This window comes from Phyllostomus discolor, chromosome 3, assembly GCF_004126475.2.
Source record: "Phyllostomus discolor isolate MPI-MPIP mPhyDis1 chromosome 3, mPhyDis1.pri.v3, whole genome shotgun sequence".
Taxonomy (NCBI): domain Eukaryota; kingdom Metazoa; phylum Chordata; class Mammalia; order Chiroptera; family Phyllostomidae; genus Phyllostomus; species Phyllostomus discolor.
In genome coordinates this window covers 52,057,849-52,078,112 of record NC_040905.2, presented here as the reverse complement: position 1 = coordinate 52,078,112, position 20,264 = coordinate 52,057,849, and the positions used below count along the sequence as shown (strand labels likewise).

General features: G+C 35.6%; 1 protein-coding gene across 1 annotated transcript in view; it reads right to left on the bottom strand.

Moving 5' to 3' along the window:
• Positions 1 to 20,264, bottom strand: part of XRCC4 (X-ray repair cross complementing 4) — a 219,507-nt gene that overhangs the window by 77,585 nt on the left and 121,658 nt on the right.

Here is a 20,264-nt window from a genome sequence, read left to right as displayed (position 1 = left end):
ATCATAAAACTGTGGTACATTTGCACAATGGAATACTATGCAGCGGACAGAAAGAAAAAGCTCCTACCCTTGGTGATAACATGGATGGAACTGGAGAGCATTATGCTAAGTGAAGTAAGCCAGGCATTGAAAGGCAAATACCATATGATCTCACCAATAAGTGGAACCTAATCAACAAAAGAAACAAGCAGGCAAAATAGAACCAGAGACATGGAAATAAGGAACAAGCTGACAGTGACCAGAGGGGTGGGAGAAGGGGAAAAATGGGGGAAAGAAGGGAGCGGTTCAAGTCAAGGAACATGACTAGAGGACTCAGGGGCATGGACAATGGGGTGGGGATTGACTGTGAGGGGTTCAGGAGAGAGCAACAGGGAAAAAGGTGGGACAACTGTAAATACACAATAATAAAAAATAAAGTAAAAAAAAGGTTTTTTAAAGGTCATGCAGATTTGAAGTAAGCCAGTTAGTGTGTAATACTTTCATATTCATATAAAACATAAAGTACATTATACACAGAAAAATTTGACCAAAATGGCCTTTGCCTATCTTGAGGAACAATCTTCCCAAATGCTTTATAGGCATTTTGATCACTCAGTGGTAGAACTATACAGAAGTGCCTCTGAGGCACCTCTAAATGGCATTTGGATGGAAAAACAGTGCTATGGGAATAATATAAATCAAACTGATACTAAACAACAATTTTTAGCACAAATGGAAATTTCTCATAATGATCCAGAGATAGTTACACAGATTTTTCGACTAACAATGAGGACTGAGCACAAGAAAAATGTAAGGAAATACTAACAAGCCCTGGCCAGGTAACTCAGTTAGAGCATCATCCTGATAAGCCAAGGTTGTGGGTTTGATCCCTGGTCGGGGACATATAAGAATCAACCAAGGAATGCATAAGTAAGTGGAACAACAAATCTACATTTTTTTCTCTCTCTCCCTTCCTATCTCTGTTTAAAATCAATAAATAAAAAATTTTAAAAAACAAACATACTAGCAGATGTCTCCAATGTAGTAAACCATTAAATTGCCTCTAAAAGTGTTCAATATACATGAAACAGAAGCAATAACAGAAACATATTTGATTTACATCCCTTTATTCTCTTACAAGCAAATTAGTTACAGAGAACATGAGGGGAAGTTTAGAATTCATTCATGTAATACACAGTGTAATCTGTTATAATACATATTCCTATAAAAGAAAAGAGATCCTTTGCTGTTGGTAAATAATAAACAATATCAATATAATTTCAACTTTGGATGTCCTGCTAGTTTATGATTTTTTCCCCTAGAATGTTAATGGTTTAAAGTAGCCAGAGTCAAGCTACTTTAGTAAAGAGAAAGCCTTGGCAATGTATAAAGGCCTAAAAAAAAAAAAATGAAGGTCAGTTGCTAAAAATCTTGTACGAGTAAATTTTTTAGCACGAATAGGAGCTGGTCCAGTAAAGCCAATAACACTACATTTTTCAAAAGTTCAGCTCTCTGTTAAAGCTGCAATTACAGCTGAACAAGCTGTGGAGACATTTTTCCCTGTATCTTGAATCTGACACTTAATATACATGAAACTACTGGAATCAAAAGCATTTATTAATTCCATCTCCGTTTAAGGGGAGGTGTGATGCTGGGCACAAATGTTGCTAAAGGATGAATGGAGTTAATATTTTTATTAGGATTGTAACACGAGAACTCAAAGCAACCTAAAGCTAAATGGACTTTGTGTGGTCTGCACAAATCTTAACTTTTTTCCTCCATGAGCTCTATTATTTTTAGTGTACAATTCTGCAGAAGGAGTGGTTTTTCGAGCACACACTTATCACACTCTAGAAGGAAACAATGTATTTTGAGTTCTCCCTTCGCAGTCCATGCTTCTCTGGGCGACCTGAGGTCATTAGACACTGTTAACCATGCTTTTGAAACTCTTCTTTCCATTCTTTGTTTAAACAGCATTTTAAAGAACATATATGCTGGGTGCTTTGGGTTTTATATATATTATCTTATTAATCTTTAACCTTTTGTGTAGTACTTATTATTACTACCTTTATTTATTAGGAAACCAAGATGGTTAAGTAACCTGACCAAATCATACAGCCTTTGTTTGCTATATTTTGTCATATGACAATTAAAAAATGTTTCTCCCTAGTTGGGTAAATTAGTCTTTGATCAAATATTAATGGCATGCCCTTCAAAGCATATTTTACTTTCCAATGCTATTTAAGTTATTAAGAAACAGAAGTTCCACTATATTTCTTGTGCATTAGTTTTATAAACCTCTAAAAATGTATTAGGAGAATGGTAAATTTTTTAAAAAACAGTGTTTCTCCGAACACATATTCAAGCTGAATGATTTTCCTATTTTTAAGTAAGCTAGGAAGTGACTAAGGAAGAAACTTCTGGTTTGCTGATTTCTCACCCAGTCTGCTCTTACCTGGGATGTGTAAGAAATCAACAAAGCGCAGGCTTGTCTATGACAAAATTAGCAAAGCTGTCTTTGGAGTCAGAAGACATTCAACTCCAAGAATTCTCAATTCTTGGAGAACTGAGTCTTTCAATTCTCCAAGACTGAATTGAAAATGGAGAAAGGTTGTACTTAATGACATACTGGACATCAAGGAGGGAAGAAATTTAAATTTAAATTAAAATGTATAATAAAATTAAAAATAGATAAAATCACCAAAAACTCTGCCACTCATTTCAAAACAAAATAATAGCTTACACATTGGCACCCAAAAGGATGTTTTATATGTGATATGGCTACATTTTTTGCTATAACTTCTACAATTGACTTTAAAATACAATGCATTTAAATTCACAGCCAGTCAGGGTGAGTTACAATCCATTGTAGATGTGTTCCTAACACATCTACTCAAGAATGCACAGACCAGAAGCAGTTTGTTGAGACTCTATTCAATAATAATAATTTCCATACTCTTAAAGAGGCCGCTAGAGGTACATTTGCAATCTATCTCAATCAGTAACTGATTAATTAGTATACTGAATGACAAAAATGTGTGTATCTCTTGGTGAACACAAGCAGGAAAACAAGTGTGATGAATACTGCTCTTGGGCTCTGAAGAGTGAAATTAAAGGCATTCTAGATATACCGATTGGTTGAAATATTTTAGAGGTCATCTCTACCATTTTATGAATAGGGCACGAGAACCCGCTGAGGTCTGTTTACCCATAGATATGACACCCTGTGCTAAATCTTAACGTGGTTCTGTGTCTAGTTGTGAACTCTGGACAATTGTGGTTACCTAATGCCAGGGAGAACCATCATTCTTGCCCCAGGAATCTTTATATTTGCCCAAAGTAAACATTTTATTTGAGTGAATGATTGTGACACCTAAAAGGACAGCAAGGTGGAATTTCTTTAAGCTTATAGGGCGGGTTCATGAATTATTTTGTACTTACTTGCCAATAAGCATTTAGTTGATATTTATCTGTATGTGTGGGAAACAATCTGATAATTTATTATCATTATCCCCACACTTCAAATTTCTTGGTATCTACCATTATTTACCACAAAGAACCAAAAGTTGTGTGTAACCACGTGTTTTAGCTCAGTTCATGGCACCATTTTTTCCCCATTCTCCTGACAAAGTTTTCCCTCTCAAGTCTTATAGCCATTGTCATGAGGAAAGGGGGCTGGAAGACAAGCTAATTACTGTTGAAACTGAATATATCTTTTTTGGTTTTTGTTTTGCAGCATGGGAAATGGCTTTCCCTTCAGTTCATTACATATATTCTCTTAATTTATATATTCATTTAAAATAAAAATTTTATAACATTTATATAGTCTTCAATAAAAGGAAAAATGTTCCATCTTATCCTTTCCTCTCCACCCCTCCAAGGCCAGAAACCAGGAAAAAGAGGGGCTATACTAACACCTGGTACCTAAGTATTAAATTGCTCAAGTCAAGCAGTCCTCAAATTTGAACTCATCCTGCCTCTGTCCTCTACTTGTGCTAATGTTTGGTACTCTCATTCCACTGGGTCTTGATGCTTGATGCTTTATACCTATTCTGACACTGGGTCCCTTCAACGGTGATTCTGAGTCTACAAACATGCAAAGCTGTTTTATACACAATGGGAAGGATCTGGTCTACATCTACAGGAAGTCAAATACAGGATTTCAAAATGTCTATGTTATTCAGTACCTTACGTGTCTTTAAGGGCAAGAATTAAAGCTTTTGCTTTCAAGTCTTGCATTCCACTTTTAAAGAAAGAAAATCTATTCACATTAAGTTTACTGGTTATACATACTCATTTGAGATATGAAGAGGAGCTTGAATAAAATTGGAAAAGAACAGAAAATGTTCTAAGAGAATGAGAAGGAGTGTAGCCTGCTCAGAGCAGTGTTCACTCAGGAAATGACTGTATAAGGGCGGGCAGCAGGGAAGGACAGGAAGGAAAAAGGAGACAGAGAGATATGCTACACAAATTGGAAGTTTTCATATCCAGGCAGACGTGTATAGGTTTGATATTGACTATTTTTTCCTGAGCTCCCACCTCCAGAATTCTCCATTTTTAATATTCATCAGTCTCTATGAGGACAGTGTGTCTTGCACCATTCCCAGGATTTTTTTAAAAAACAAAACAAAGAGAAAAGAAAGGATTGCCAATTAATTTTCTACAGCTGAAACACTTAGTGGCAGAGCTGTGGCATGATTTTCAAGTTCTCATTAGGTTCACTGAATCTAGAGAATGGAGGATCTTTACAGAAGCCTTGTTATGTGAAAGGTGGCTCCACAGAGTCACACTTTTTCCCATGTGACAGACCTGCAGGAGCCTGGCAGCTGTTCGCACATGCTGGGCAGGGGCTGGCTTCCTGGGCACTCTCAGTGTGCATAGGAAATGACACTGTCAACTGAACTGCTGGCGATCTGCATAAATCCCAGGAGTTGAACTACCTGGTAAACTTAAGTGTCTGATCATTAAAAAACCTTAAATCTTAGTATTTTCAAAATCATTTTTCAGGTTCATAAGTTGTTTTTATCAGGGCCTCATTATTATCTCCTTTCTATGGATATTTTCTCTCTTCGTATAATACGTATCTTCATATACAGATGCCATAAAGCTCTGAGACTGCCGCATTCATTCCACCCCCACCCCAACACACATACCTATTTACAGCCTCTGCACAAAACAAAAAATTAATGCCTTGAGGCATGTTCTTTGTGGCAAAGGCTACTTAGCGTTTAGATTATTGAATAAAACAGTCTTTGATCTTTAGGTCTCTTGGCTATGAAGAAATAAATATGTGCTGTTTGCAATAGGCCGTATCCAAACAAAAAACTTTCAGTGGTTCCCATAACCTATAAAATAAAGTCCTAAGATCCTAGCTCTGCATCCAAATCCCTCTACAATGTGACCCTCACTTGCCTCTGACCACACCTCCCACAAGTCTCCTACCATAGGGTGTAAGTCATTCTAAGGGCTCCAGGGCCCTACATCTTTCTTTCCGTTCCTACTTTCTCCGTCTTGAATGTCTTCCACTCCTCTACAGGCTCAACTGTGTGCTCCCTTCCAGCACAGCCCATTTCGGTCATTCAGTCACCCTGGGTAGTTCCAGTCCGCAGCAATCTCTCCTTTCTTGATGGGATGTACAGTTTAAACCACTCATTTTACACCTGCTGTCTTGTATTGTTACTCTTTTTATGTATAGCTTCTGTTTTTGCAATCAGATTATAAACACTGCACAACTACAGGCCATTCTTCATACTTTGCTATCTCCTGATCATATTACCCAATAGTGTTACATATGAAAAATATAAACACTTGAACCCTTATTTTCAAATGTGCATCTTATTTTTAAATCAAAACTCAATTACCTATGGACCTCCAGATGAGGTGCAGAAAATATCAGATCATAAGAACTGGGTCTCGGTCTGTAATCTGCCATTGACCTTGAATGTATTATAGGATCTTTCTGAGACATATATCTTAACCAAGATTTCTCACAGGATTAAATGATATAAATCCTAATGTAAGAAATATCTAATATTGGCATTCAAGTATTATTAACAATACATGTGTCCCCTTACAAAAATTAAATTGAGGTTCATTTAGACGAATTTGAAGGTCTTTTAGGCTATCTTCTATAGCTTCTCAGAGACATAACCATAAAATAATTAAAAATTAAGATGAATTAATGGTTTCCCAATTCAAAATAAACCAACTCTCCCAGAAATATCATATTTTATGAATATAAGGTAACTATTTTTTATGACATTTTGCTATTTTAGTCATTTATTCACTTCAAAGACATTGATTGTTTATATCAGTAAGTGATTTTGTTTTATTTCAAAATATATAAAATATTGAGGGGAAAAACAAAAATCCAAACTTTAAAATATTACTCTAAGTAAACCTGAAACTTCGTAAAACATACTCATTCTTTCATCAGAGAAAACAACCAGCCAAGGACTTGGGTCATCCTGGGTCTCTGCAGTTTGTCTCACTGACAGGTATGAAGATAAGCCAAAAGAGAAGCTGAGATAAGGTTGGCAACACCACAGTTCAATAGCAGGATCTTAAAGTGACCTATCTCAGAGCAGTAAATTTCTAATCTGACCAAACAAGCAAACATTATTTTCCCTCACCATTCATCAGATAGCCCTTTTTTAAATCTGCAATCAGTTGCTACACAGTTATCACAATCTAATCTGAATAACTGATGACCATCTTACACAAAAGGTCAACAGTCCAACCTACTAATCAGCAATCACCAAATAAACCAATAATTAACACTGCACTAAACAATTAAAAGGGGTGTGTGTGTGTCTGTGTGTGTGTGTCCCTGTTCGTGCACTTCTCCAAAAGTCAGGCTCCTCTTTCAGCCAGCACAGCTGGAAGTCAGACTTAATGACAAATACCTACTGACAACGGGCAACCTAAGAGGTCACCTTTGGAAACCCAATACTCTCAGTGTCAGAAGCAGGGTGGGCCACTAAAGATAAAGTACAGATTCCAGAGGCACAGCATTAAAAAAAAAAAGTAAGTCGACTACATTAAGTATTGTTCTGTGCCTATAAAACAATCTGATTTTTTAATTAAAAAATTTAGTACCAAATAAACCCCATTAACTTAGGGACTCTATCATCCCCTCACTTGTTGGACAAGTGTTCACTGAGTGTGTTCTATGTGTTGGGCACCAGCCAGAACACACCACCACCGTGTATTCAACAAGTTTACAGCTCTCTGCAGGGCAGAAGCATACACTATTTGCAAGAAAGACAGAAGTCACACAAGCAATTATAAAGGGACTAATTTGGAAGTTCTAAGGTACACAAAACTTTCTAATCTGTCACTATTTTTTCAAATTAATCTGTGACACGTCAGTTTTTCTTTTCCATTATCAAACACGAACTCTAATTTGATTTCTTACATTGTTTTTCCCATTGTGTCGATTTTTCTTTTGAAAGTATAATCATCAGTATCAAATGGCTCTAAAGGAGACTTCCCAAAAGAGAAAATTAAAAGGTTAGCTCACTCTGAGCACACTGACAAGAAAAGACTGAGTTTCTCAAAACACTTAATTTGAAAGAATATATGCATCCCTAAACTGAAACTACACAATCACCATTTTGCATAGTCCTTTATACAGCCCCACAAAATCCTGAGCAGATTTCGCCACACTTGTAATAATTTATGTAATATTTATAAGCTCTATGAAGGCAGGGGCTTTGTTCTATGCACTGTTAGTATAAGACACTAACACAATCTCTGACACACAGTATTTCCTCAAGTGTTAGTTGATAGACTAATATAAATTCTTAAATGCTAATTGACTTAATAATAACTCTTTAAAAATTATTTTGGACCTATATAAAATACAGCACTATTGGTTAGCTGTGCCTGCTGCTGCCAGTACAATTAGCATTAAAAGAAAAATATTAGTGGGGAAATGCAGTTTATGAAAGAGAAAAATTAACCTCTAACTTGTATCATTTTTGTAGTTAAAAATAACAAACACTGGAAAGAGGTTTCATGGTTAATAGGTTTTCAGAAAACAAAACTACAATTTTTCAGCTTTCACCAGCTTTATACAAGGGCCTGTGCCTGTAACCTATGTCATAAAATGTTTGGAGCCAACATAAAAGTTTTACTGTTGTACACGAGTCCCAGGTATGGTCTTCTCTCAGCTTAAGACTCTTTTTAGTGTTTTATTTCATAAAGATTTAAAGGTTTTTGAAATTTTCATTCTTTTTATTTTGCTCAACTGGTAATAAAACCTGGGTGTTTTATAGAGCTTAGGATTTCACTGAACTAGTATAAATTTAAAACTGGACAAAAATAAATAAAATATAAAAGCTTTTTAAAGAAGTAATACAGGGGATCTTTCAGTTGTTTTTTTTTTATATATTATCTGCAGTAACTCTAGGTTAACTGGTTACAACTCAGGTAAGATCACTAGTTTAACTGGCAAGTCAAAATCAGAATAGGACAGAAGTGGCAAAAGTGAAGTGCTGAATAATTGTATGGTGAACTGGATAGATAAGAATCATTAATGTTGGTCACAAATCCTCACTTCGAAAAATAATTGGGATAGAAAGAAGGACTTCACTGAATTTACTTGACAAGACACACTCTCAACTTCATTTTTGCAGCATTTGCTTAATCTTAGAAAACTTTGGAATACTTTTGATACATTAACAAAAAGCCCTCTCTTTGACTTCTTCATACTTCTTTACAATGAGGTTAATGCCTTCGTGATGTGATTTAGCGAGTTTGTAGTGCTTCTACAAAGAGGCAAATATGAGGCTAAATTTCAGAGGCTTTCCTTGAAAACTGTGGAAAGATTTTCAAAAAGGAGATTTCCTAGTCTGCCGTGCTAGACACATTGTCTCAACTAGCTCTCAAACCAAATGTCATGAAGGCAATGCTTTCACTAAGAAAGGTTAAAACAAATTCTCTGCCAAATGGCCAAAAAGCTAGAAGAATGTTTACACTGAATTAATATGACAGAAGTATTCTACACCCAACTCTCTTAATCACTGTCTGATGAGCACAGGCAAATCACGGAAGGCTTCTGTGAAGGTTTTTCTTTCAGTCTACAAAATTGGGTGTAGAGAAGTGAGACCAAATAGTTACTCCTGGTATAACAATGCCTAATTGCATAATTAGTTATTGTGCTTTGCAAAATGATTACATTATCTGAATTTGCTAAGAAAAACTAAATGCACTTTCAGACCATTGTGAAGCACTTTTAAGTTACTATTGAGTTAAATGTCTTACCCAAATGAGAACATTTTTCTCCAGAAATTTCATTTCCAAAAATCCACATGCTTTTCTTTTTATTACTTTGTTTCATTGTGTGCTTTTTAAAATTTTTTAATAAACACCTTATAAAATTTTTATTTTTAAAACAAATATTTTGTGTATTCTTTTGTCACAATACTGAAAATTAAACAAGAGCGAAATTATTTTAAGCATTGATGTGACAAAGAGAGTAACATTTGGGAAATTAATTACAGTTTATTATGAATGTATACTCTTAACATTAGATCTTACGTGTATGAAGTTATTTACTGTGCATTATAATCACTGTTAGCAATGTGTCAACTGCCCATTTTTGGCATGCCGTCTTAGTCATGTGCAGGCTCAGCACAAACCTTCATAAGACCACAAACTCCACAACTTCCCATGTGTTAAGTAGAAATCATTTTTGATGCCTTCCAAAACTCCACTGCTCACATCCAATCAGCACCTCCTAGAAGTTCTTAAACCCGTCTGATAACTCTCCGCAGTCAGTACTTTCATAAACTCTTGCCTAGATTACTGTTATAGTTTAAAAATGGCCAATGCAGTTACAATTCATTCATTCCCTACAAAATGCCTAAAGGAATTTTTCTAAAACTGCAAATCTGATCAAGTCATGTCCTTTTTCACTGCCTTAAACACAGAGATAAAATTCCCTAATGCACTTTAATATCTGTTTCTTTTCCTGATTCTACTTACTTTTACAGCCTTACTGAACTTTGTCTGATGTACCATCCTTTCTCTCTTGGATTTAGCACATGAGATCTTTTTCCAGAAATAGTGTTCCACCACCTAGCACTCAACTTTGCTAACTTCCCCCTCCTTGACAACTTAGTAAAGATCTCACGCTGCAAGGAAGCCTCAGAAGTCTGCTTAGATGTCCCTCCTCCGAGCTCCCTTTTCAGTACCTGCTCTAACACATATCACTGCAGCTTAGAGAGTGGTTATGGTCACAGACTATGAAAAATGAAGTAGGGAAAGTCTGTTTCAGGTTCTCCTAGGGAACACCAGATACAGCGGGGCTGAATTTTATTGTAAAGTCAGTGCATATGGCAAACAATCATAATCAAAACTACCCTTGGAAATTCCTTAAACTACCCATTAAATACAGTAATATATAGTATATATAACTCTAAGGTAATAGTTATGCATAAATATTTACTAAATACCATAATATATAGTTTCATAGGGAAATTGCATTCTAAAGACAACTGCTCGAGGTTTTCAATAATCTAAACACATCAGCAATAGAGAAATATTCAACTTGCTCCTTCTTCCAGTTCAATGCAACCATCCTTATCTTCTGTGGGGGAGGTATCAGTTCCTCTGATGCTTCCTGAATCAGATTTCTCTTTGGTTCCCAATGAATTTTTCATTGGTTTCTTTCACCTTGCTTGCTTAGTCACCTAAATGGTACTTATCATTTCTTTATCAGTGGCCCCAATTCTTAAAGTTACTCAGACTTACTCATAAGTTTTTCCCATTGGCATTAACTATTGTCAGTCTTGATAAATATTTGCGGACACACACTTGTTAAGTGGAAGAGCAGGTAATCAGCAGAACTATTGGAAAATGTAATTTTCTTCTCCCTTTATAAGAATATATATTTTCCTAGAAAATACAGTTAAATAAGGTTTGCTACTGCACTACAATTGATAAATGATTATGAAGCCCAAATTTCAATTCCTGAAGATATTTTAATCATGAAATGGGAAGTGGGAACATGATAGCACAGTAGGCCTCAGAGTTAGACATCTTACTCTCCTAGAAATTCATAAAGTAAGTTTTTGCACAGATGCATTTACCATAATGTTTAATCATAAATTAAAATGGACAAGCTGTTACTATGAAGGGCTAGTGATTTTTAGGCATTATAATTTTGTATAAAGTGAAAAAAAAGATAAGAACACCAATATAATAAATGTCTTCCCAGTAAAGCAAATGATATATGTAGCCCCACATTTTTTATATTTGTAATTATTCCATAATAAACTGACATTTAGAAAAACGGTCCATCAGGTTTCCTAGTATGTTGTAAGTGCTCAAAATATTGTTGAGCCATTACCAATGAAACAGATTTTCTCAAGAAGATTGTAACTGGAGATGAATCACAAGTCTACAGCTATGAGTATGATCCAGAAACAAAGGCCCAGTTGTCCCAATGGAAGGCACCTGGCTCTTCATGCCCAAAGAAGGTGATGCAAAGTTGCAGTGAGATCAGGACCAGGTTAACTGTGTTTTTTGATTGGGAAGGTGTTGTCCATCACAAGTACACCCCTCCAGGCCAAACAATTAACAAGGAGTACTACCTCAATGTTTTTCATCGGCTGAGAGATGCGATACCATGAAAACCATCACAGCTATGGGCACTTGGTGATTGGCAGCTTCATCACAACAATGCATACACTCATGCATCATGTTTCGCGAAGTTTTTTGGCAAAACATCAAATCATCCAGGTAACTCAGTCCCCCTACAGCCCAGATTTGGTACCCTGTGACTTCTGTCTTTTCCCAAAACTAAAATCACCTTTAGAAGGAAAGAGGTTTCAGACCATCAAAAGATTCAGATAAATATAATGGGGCAGCTGATAGCAATTGGGAGAACTGTGTGAGGTCCCTAGGTGCCTACTTTGAAGGGGACTGTGGCGTCATTGTCCTATGCATGAAGTTTCTTGTGTCTTGCATCTTCTTCAATAAATTTCTCTATTTTTCTTAGTATATGGCTGGATACCTTCTGGACTGACCTCATATATTAGATGTAAATTGGAAAATAAAAAATTATAAATGTTCTAAATAAATATGAGAAGTATTATACCTAAATAAGCCCCAAAAGGCAAAAACAAAATAGCTAGGTAGAAACTAGGACAAATAACTTGATAGAGAAAATACAGAAACACAAGGGTGAAAAAAACAGGAACCTTCAAGAATTCAGCAGATAACAATTTTCCTGCAGGTCACATGACTGTTGTGAATGACTGTGCAAAGTGGCTGAACTTCAGTGTCTGAATAATTGTCACTGGATTTATTTTAGCAATATAAAATGCAGGGAAAAAAGATGTAAATTTAATGAGTTCATAAATCATTTGAGTAAAAGCTAATATTATTTTCTTAGAGTGGAATCAGCACAAAATTTTTGCTTAGCTTTCTGTTTCAGGTACTGATTCAATAGAAATATAAAAAGAATACCTACATTCTTTTGGATGTCATCTCTGATGCTAACTCTAATAGTTTAGGTAAAGCATTTTAGAATATTGTGTAAGGATGATTTTGAGGGTGAGTACAGATTCAGCAGAATCAGGCATAGAAACAAAAATGTTTCGAGTTCCATCCTGACTTACTATGGCTGATAAAAGTCAAATAATTAATTACTTAGAAGTAGGCAAATTAGGTTGGCCTTAATAGAGAGAAAATGGCAATATTTTTTATTCAGTAAACTTAATGTACTTTCCTGCCAAACTTCCCCACTCGCCCACCACCATTCCCACCCTGGGAAGCTTTCTTAGAACCAACATAGTCTTAAGTCTGCAAGTTACCAAGTCTTTTGTTTTATGTTCCTTTCGTTTTCTTTTTATTTCATCCTTTGTGTGTGTGTCTGTGTGTGTGTGTGTTTGTGTGTGTACGTGTGTAGAACATACAAAAGAGTCCAGCATAAAAGAATCCATAAATGAATTGGAAAACAACTCTATTTTAACATTCTGAAGGTCTGAACATACAAAGCTGTGTTTTCTAAATTTACTTATTTAAAGAATAACTTTCCTATTAAGTCCTATTAAAATATTGAGGAAATGGTGTTCTTTACAACATATTTTGAAAGTGACATTGATTGGAGAAATTCCTATACAGGGGCAGCCTCAATATAAAAGACTACCTATGAACCATACTTTGTTTAGCTGATGGTTCTTTTTTTATTTTAACCATTTTCCCTAACCACCAAAACTATCCTTAAAGCAGTAGATCTCAATAGGAGGTGATTCTGTGATAATCCTAGGCACTTATAAAATGTAGAACCCCAGCCCTCACCTGTTAAAAATTCTGACTCAATATATTGTTCATGGGTTGTCTTCTATGTTTCTGAAAAGCTTCAACAAGTGGTAATCTATCTCACACACAATAGTATTAATTATAAGTATTCAAATGCCAATTACTAATGCTAACTTCAGAGTAGAGTCAAAACACCAAAGTTCTGTAATGGGTACTTTAAATCTTCTAGTAGGTTTGTATTGTCAACTCATAAATATTCCATATCTTAGAAAGAGTCCATTTTCACACAACAGAAGCAATTGTTTCTTTGCTCATATGATTCTCTCCTGGATAATGTGCGTTAATCTGGGGGTCATTAGAAGGGCAGTGACCTGGGGAGTAGCTACCAGGCAGTAAAAAGACACATAACTACAAACTTTATCATCCACATCATTTATCTTAGACAACCTGACATATATTTTGCTCAATTATTTAGATAGCAAAGATTTATCCTTCTTTGGAGCCCTAAAACATCAGCACAGGGTAGTTAAAGGTACACTAGATGTGATTTAGGACACCAAGTTTGATCCTCAGTGAAGTAAAAAATAACTTAACTCCACTAGTCTTAAATTTCCTAAACTCAGGAATTATTGTGTCACACTAGAAATCTATGTGATGCAACTTTGTATTCTAACATTTAAGTGTATTGAAACAAATACTTTCAAAAAAGAGAAAATCAACTTTCAAAGGTCACATTTCTAAATTCTAATAAGACTAGTCAATGAAAAAGACTTATTGTTCTTCTACTGACCAGCAACTTAAAATAATTTTATTTAATAAAATAGAGATTTATCTTAGTCCATTATGGTTGCTATAACAAAACAGCACAAACTGGGTAGAAATCTATTCTCCACAGTCTGGAGGTTGGCAGCACGATCAGGTGCTGATGAAGACCCTCTGCTGGGTTGCTGATCACTGACCCCGCTCTGTCTTCACAGGGTGGAAGGGGCAAAGGAGCTTTCTTGGACGTTTTTCACAAGAGCAGTAATCCCACTCAGAAAGGCTCTGCTCTCCTGGCTTAATCAATTCCCAAAGGTCCCACTTCTAAGTATCACTACATCAGGCATTAGGATTTCAACACAAATTTGGGGGAGTAGGGAGGGGACACACAAAAACATTCTGGCTATAGTGAAATGTATATCATTTGCATCTATCATTCATACAGAGAGGCATATAGGATGTATAACTGCTCACACAGAACACTGATGATAGCCAGATTTTCAAGACACAGTATAGGGATAAAAACAGCTATTCCAAATTAAAATAGCAATACTTAGCTACACTATTCTAAGGGTTTCATTTAAATTAACTAATTGAATCATAACAACTCTAAGGGATATATACTGTTATCTTCATATCCCATATGAGGAACTGTCACTCAGGGAACATTAAGAAAAGTACCCAAGATGACAGAGCTAATAAGTGACAGAGCCAGAATACAGACTCATGAAACTTTTCTTTATAAGAAAACCAATACAAATGATTAGCTTAAATATCAGTGTCATGAAAACCATGCATTAGATATCTTCTTGAAATTTTATAAAATGTCCCTTTAAAAAAATTAATAGACACAATCTCTACCTATAATGGGAAAATACTCCAAAAACAACAATGGGATAGAAAATATATACTAACATAATTAACTTTCCTTTCTTAATACTTGGTAAATTTTTTTTAAAGTTTAGGTGACAATTAAAAATTCTATAGAGTTTAAATATTTCTGTCTTATCTATTTTTTAAAAGATTTTATTTATTTATTTTTAGAAAGAAGGGAGAGAGGGAGAGAAACTAATGTGTGAGAGACACATTGATCAGTTGTCTCTGGCACGTCCCCAGCTGGATACCTGGCCCACAACCCGGGCATGTGCGCTGACTGGGAATTGAACCGGTGACCTTTGGTTCGCAGGCTGGCATTCAATCCACTGAGCCACACCAGCCAGGGCTGTTTTCTGTCTTATTTAAAGTGGTTTCATACTGTAAGTTGTAAACTTTTCTAATAGTAACATAAAACATACTCTTGAAAGATTTAAGACCTTGGCAAGAGCTAAACCTTGATGACCTGTGTAACAAGACAGACATCAAGGCCATCCTGACACTTGAAGAACTGCCTTGAATATGAATTTAGGGAACTATAAAGAGTACAAATAAGGATCACTAAGCACTTCAGTCATAAACCATCAAGGTTGGGCAAGAGAATGCTATGAATACACACTGATGCCATGATTCTAAAACTATAGAAAATCCAGATTTATAGGCAATTATCCAGATAAATTGGCAAAATGCAAATGTTATCTCTTAGGGAAGTAGCTGGAACCTCTTTGCCTGAGTTGCCCAGACAGAGTCTCTCACCATTTTGGGAGACCTGGCCCTGATTTTTTTTTCATTAGATCATGATAATACACAACAATTTTTTATCCAAATTAATATTTTAAAGTCAAGGGAAAAAGCAGAAAAGGAGAGAGATAAACAGAAAGGGTGAAGAAGGGAGATGAGGAGAGAGAGAAAATGGAAGAGAAGATAGATCAAGAAGGAAGTTTTTACTGAATTGTTATCTAAAATTAATTTGTATTTTCTTCTTTTGATCAAATAAATTATTTTAAAATATCTCTCAAACAATTATTTACTCTATCTGTATTTATTATTTAGGTAAACAGTTACTCCTTTTAAATACAGATATGAAATGAACATTTTATGATTGGAAATTTAAATAAATTGGCACATTTTAACACTCCTAAAAAGGGTTCTATAAAATTATCCAAAAAGTAACTTGTCTAACTTCTCATTTATTTTACATTTATTAACATGTTGTTTCTATGACAATAAAAATTATATCCCTAGGTTTCTAGTAGCTAAACATTTGTTTTGTTTTTGTTTTTGAACAATAAATTATTTTAAAATCTACTAATTCTAGGTTGTTACACTAAACCTGATAAGTTCAAAGATCAATAAGGTCACTTCCTAGACTCCCTTCTTCAAGTGTGCAAAGGATTAATTTCAAAATCTCTTATTTCAGTAATTATAATGAAGAAAACAAGGCGCTCTAATGATTTAAGCCATGGATAACTTTTTATTACCAAAACACCTGTTGCTATTTCCAAACCTATTTTCATTAAATACAGAAGAATGTTGACTTTGTTACCCAAGGACATCAAAAGCTAAGAAAACAACCTTTTGTTAACAGACTCATTTTCAGAACACTTTTCTCCACTCACGTGATTTCACCATGCTGTTCCTTCTCAGGATGGGTTTTCATGAAGTGGTTTACATGAATGTTTCCAGCTTGTGTGATGTATCTTTGCTATGTTGTTAATATACAGAAAGCCACATTTAATTTCTTCAAAACGGGAGTAATATTAGTATGCATATATAAAACTGACCTAAACAAATATCAACCTCTATAAAGCTGAATATAATTTTACCAAAACATGTTAAAGATGTTTTCAATTTCTCAAGAAGTAATGATCGGTTTTCAACACCGAACAACAGTGGACACAGGACTATGCTTCCTGAAATGAGGAAAATTCAAGAGGAGAGCCCAGGATCCGTCTGTTTGTCTGTCTGACTGGTGGCACTTTCTGGACCTCTAAACAAGGAGCAGAAATTAAGAGTTTGAAGCTATTGAAGTAGTTGGAGTCTGCATGGCAAAGTCCTGGAAAACAGGTAAGTACACAAAAATGGAGCCTCCCTAGGAGTAATAAATTGAGCCCCTTGGACGAATCAGTAATAACATGTGCACACACAGAGCAGGACGGCAGGGCCCCCCAGAAAATGGCTACTGGTGCGAACTTCCTGATGTTACAGATGTGGGGAGATGCAGAGCTTCCGACTGGGGGAGTAAAATGCCGCATTAAAAATGATAAGTGTTTAGTGACACCCTGCAAAGCTCTAGATCCACCCTAATTAAGCTTGAAAAATAAGAAAAAGGACCAAGATTATTTGCCAGTAAATTAACAGTTTTACTGTTAAACTCAACACTCTTCAAAGGAAGACAACAGACTCAACAACATAAAATTCCTAAGGCCCAGTGTACACAATATAACCAAAAATTACTAAACATGGAAAATAGGAAATTGTGATCTATAATAACAAAGAAATCACTAATACTTCAAGTATATGATGAAAAGAGTTATATTTATTTTTCTACTACATTCACCACTGGAATGATGTAGAAAAAGGAAGTCCTTGGAATTACAGAATATCTTTAAAGTTGTTATACCCATTTAATTCCAAAAACATTTCAACTTCACCCATTATCTCAAAAAGATACGCTGTAAGAGCTTGCCTGCATCTGCCACATCCCGCTATCGCTTACTCCACTCTTGATTAATTTAGGCTTTGTCTTTGATAGGCACATAAAAGGGTGTAAGCTTTGTAAAGCTCTGAATATCAGTTGTCTGCGTGCACCTAGGAAGGCTGGTCAGGTCAGCAAATCCAGCACATCTTCCTGTCTTGACCTTCCTTTCTCTACATCATTAAAATGTGCTTCCAATTTCCTAATCTACTGCTTCCTTCATGCTGCTGACAACAGCTTTCAGGATCAATACTGTATCTGTTGATAGCTCTCTGCTAGCTGTCATTTTCATTAATCTACTACACAATCCTGTCCATGATCTATGTGCAATAAATTCCTTTTTTTTTTTCATGGTAAGAAACTCCTTGTTACGGACTGAATTGTGTCCCCCTTAAATTTATGTCAAAATCCTAACACACCCAGTACACGTCAGAGTGCGACTATGTTTAGGGATGTGGTCTTTAAAGAGGCCATTAAGGTTAAATGAAGTTACATGAGTGGGCTCTAATCCAATATGACTGGAGTCCTTACAGAAACAGAGACACCAGGGATGGGTACACACAGAAAAGGCCATGTGAGGACACAGCAAGAAGGCACACAACAACAAGTTAAAAGAAAGGCCTCAGAAAAACTAAACCTTCCAGCACCTTGATTTTGGAATTCTAGCCTCCAGAAATGTGAGAAAATAAATTTCTGTGAAGACACTTAGGCCGTCGTATTTTGCCATGGTGGCCTTAGGAAATCAGTGCACTCCTAAATGTATTTTCATTTTTGCCGGAGCACTCACTCAATCTCCTTACCTTAGTGAAATGAACTTAATGACACCACATCCATTAAAACCTTATTCTCACCCCTTGAAGACAAGAATGCAGTCAGAACATTTACCAACTACTGCCACTTTTAGACTATTATTCCATTATTACATCTCAGTCTTTAAAAATGATGTCTAATTTTAAATGAAAACAATGTATCAGGAGATAGGTGTGTGCATCTTGGTTAAACATACAAATAGCAATATGGCGTTACAGCAATTGGTTTAAGAGTGAGCTAAATATGATATACCTAAATTTGAATACCAAGTTCCCTGCTTACTATCTGTGTAAGGTTGGGTAAGCTACATATCTCACTGTGGGTAATAACAGTACCTATTTCATGCGAATTAAATACATTCATATTTATATAGCACTCAGCCTGGCACACTGTTAGATAAGTGAAGTGCTTGCTATTATCAAAAAAACTGATTTTGGACAGGGTTGCTAGGGAGTAAGTGCAGGGAAAAGAGTCAACATGATGGGAAGGTGGAAGTAGCAAGTGTTGATTATAGACGTATTAGAAGTTTGGAGGTAAATTAAAGTTAGATTAGATAATAATTTCAAAAGTAAATAGAGCACAGATAACAGTGTGGTGATTGCTGGGGGAAGGGGGGTGTGTAAGGGGTAAATAGTAAAAGGAAAAAATACAATAAAATTTAAAAAAGAAAAAATTTAAAAATAAATGAAAGTAAATACAGCAAGAGAGGATTTTTTATTCGTTTAAGATAAATAAGAATGGAGCATGTTTACAATCTCAGAGAAGAGATTTAGTGAAGGTGAGAGAATAAGCATCAATGAAGCAAAACACTGAGCAGCTTAAGGGTATCAAATAATGTCTGGGCAGAGTTTTTCCACTTGCAGGTCATGACCCACTGCTGAGTTAGAACATAAATTAAGTAAATAGTAACCAGGTTTTAGAATTAATTTACCCAGTATATTATATTCATTACCCCAAAAATATATTCATGCAATTTTACATTGTGCTTCTTGGTCTTGAACATAACTAACATGACTGCAATTGTTTAACAAATGCATTAACTTAACTTAAACTCAAATTTTTATTTTCTTAATTTACTTTGTATTGCTGAATTTTTAACATACTGAATAAATCACTCTTTCAAAGTTCTGTGGGACAGTCACTAGATATCAATTACTTAACAGGTTTAAATACTGGTTTCCATACAGCTATTTTACTTATTTTGAGTTACCTTAGAAACCCCTCAAAAATAATCTTTGTCCTTCCTGACAGTGCCCTTAGGGCTCTCCTCGGTGATCTTGCCCACTGACATGGCTTTAACTGTGATGACAGACACTACCCCTGTGATGCCTTCTTAGCTCTGGACAGAGTTCCTACTATTTCAGGGGCTCTTTTCAAATCTGAAATCCCCAAATACAAATTCAATATGTGAAAATTTTTAAATCATTGCTTTATTAGTCTTACCATCTACCTATTAGTTCAAGATAGGAACCTAAAAGTTGGAATGCCTCCATTAACGTGGAATAAATCATCAAATTCTGTTACCTCTATCTCTGGATAGCTCTGTCTCTTCCTTCTCTCCTTTCTCTGTGTCAGAGAACACTATTTCCTCTCGTTTCAATTCTAGATTCTTTTAGTTCATTTCTGCTTTCTGGGTTCTTTGTTCAGGTCCACCCTGCACACTCTAATCAAAGTTTTCTTTCGAAAAGGTTAGGCTAATTGTATTACTCTCCATCCAGCTCATTTCTCACCATGCTGCCATGCATACACTGAGGCAGTTGCATACACCCTGCCTGCCTTCCTTCAATATTCCTCATTCTTTTATTCTTTGTAAAAAATACCTTCATGCCTTTGCACACCTTCTCCCTACCTGGAATGTGCTGTGCTACCTCCT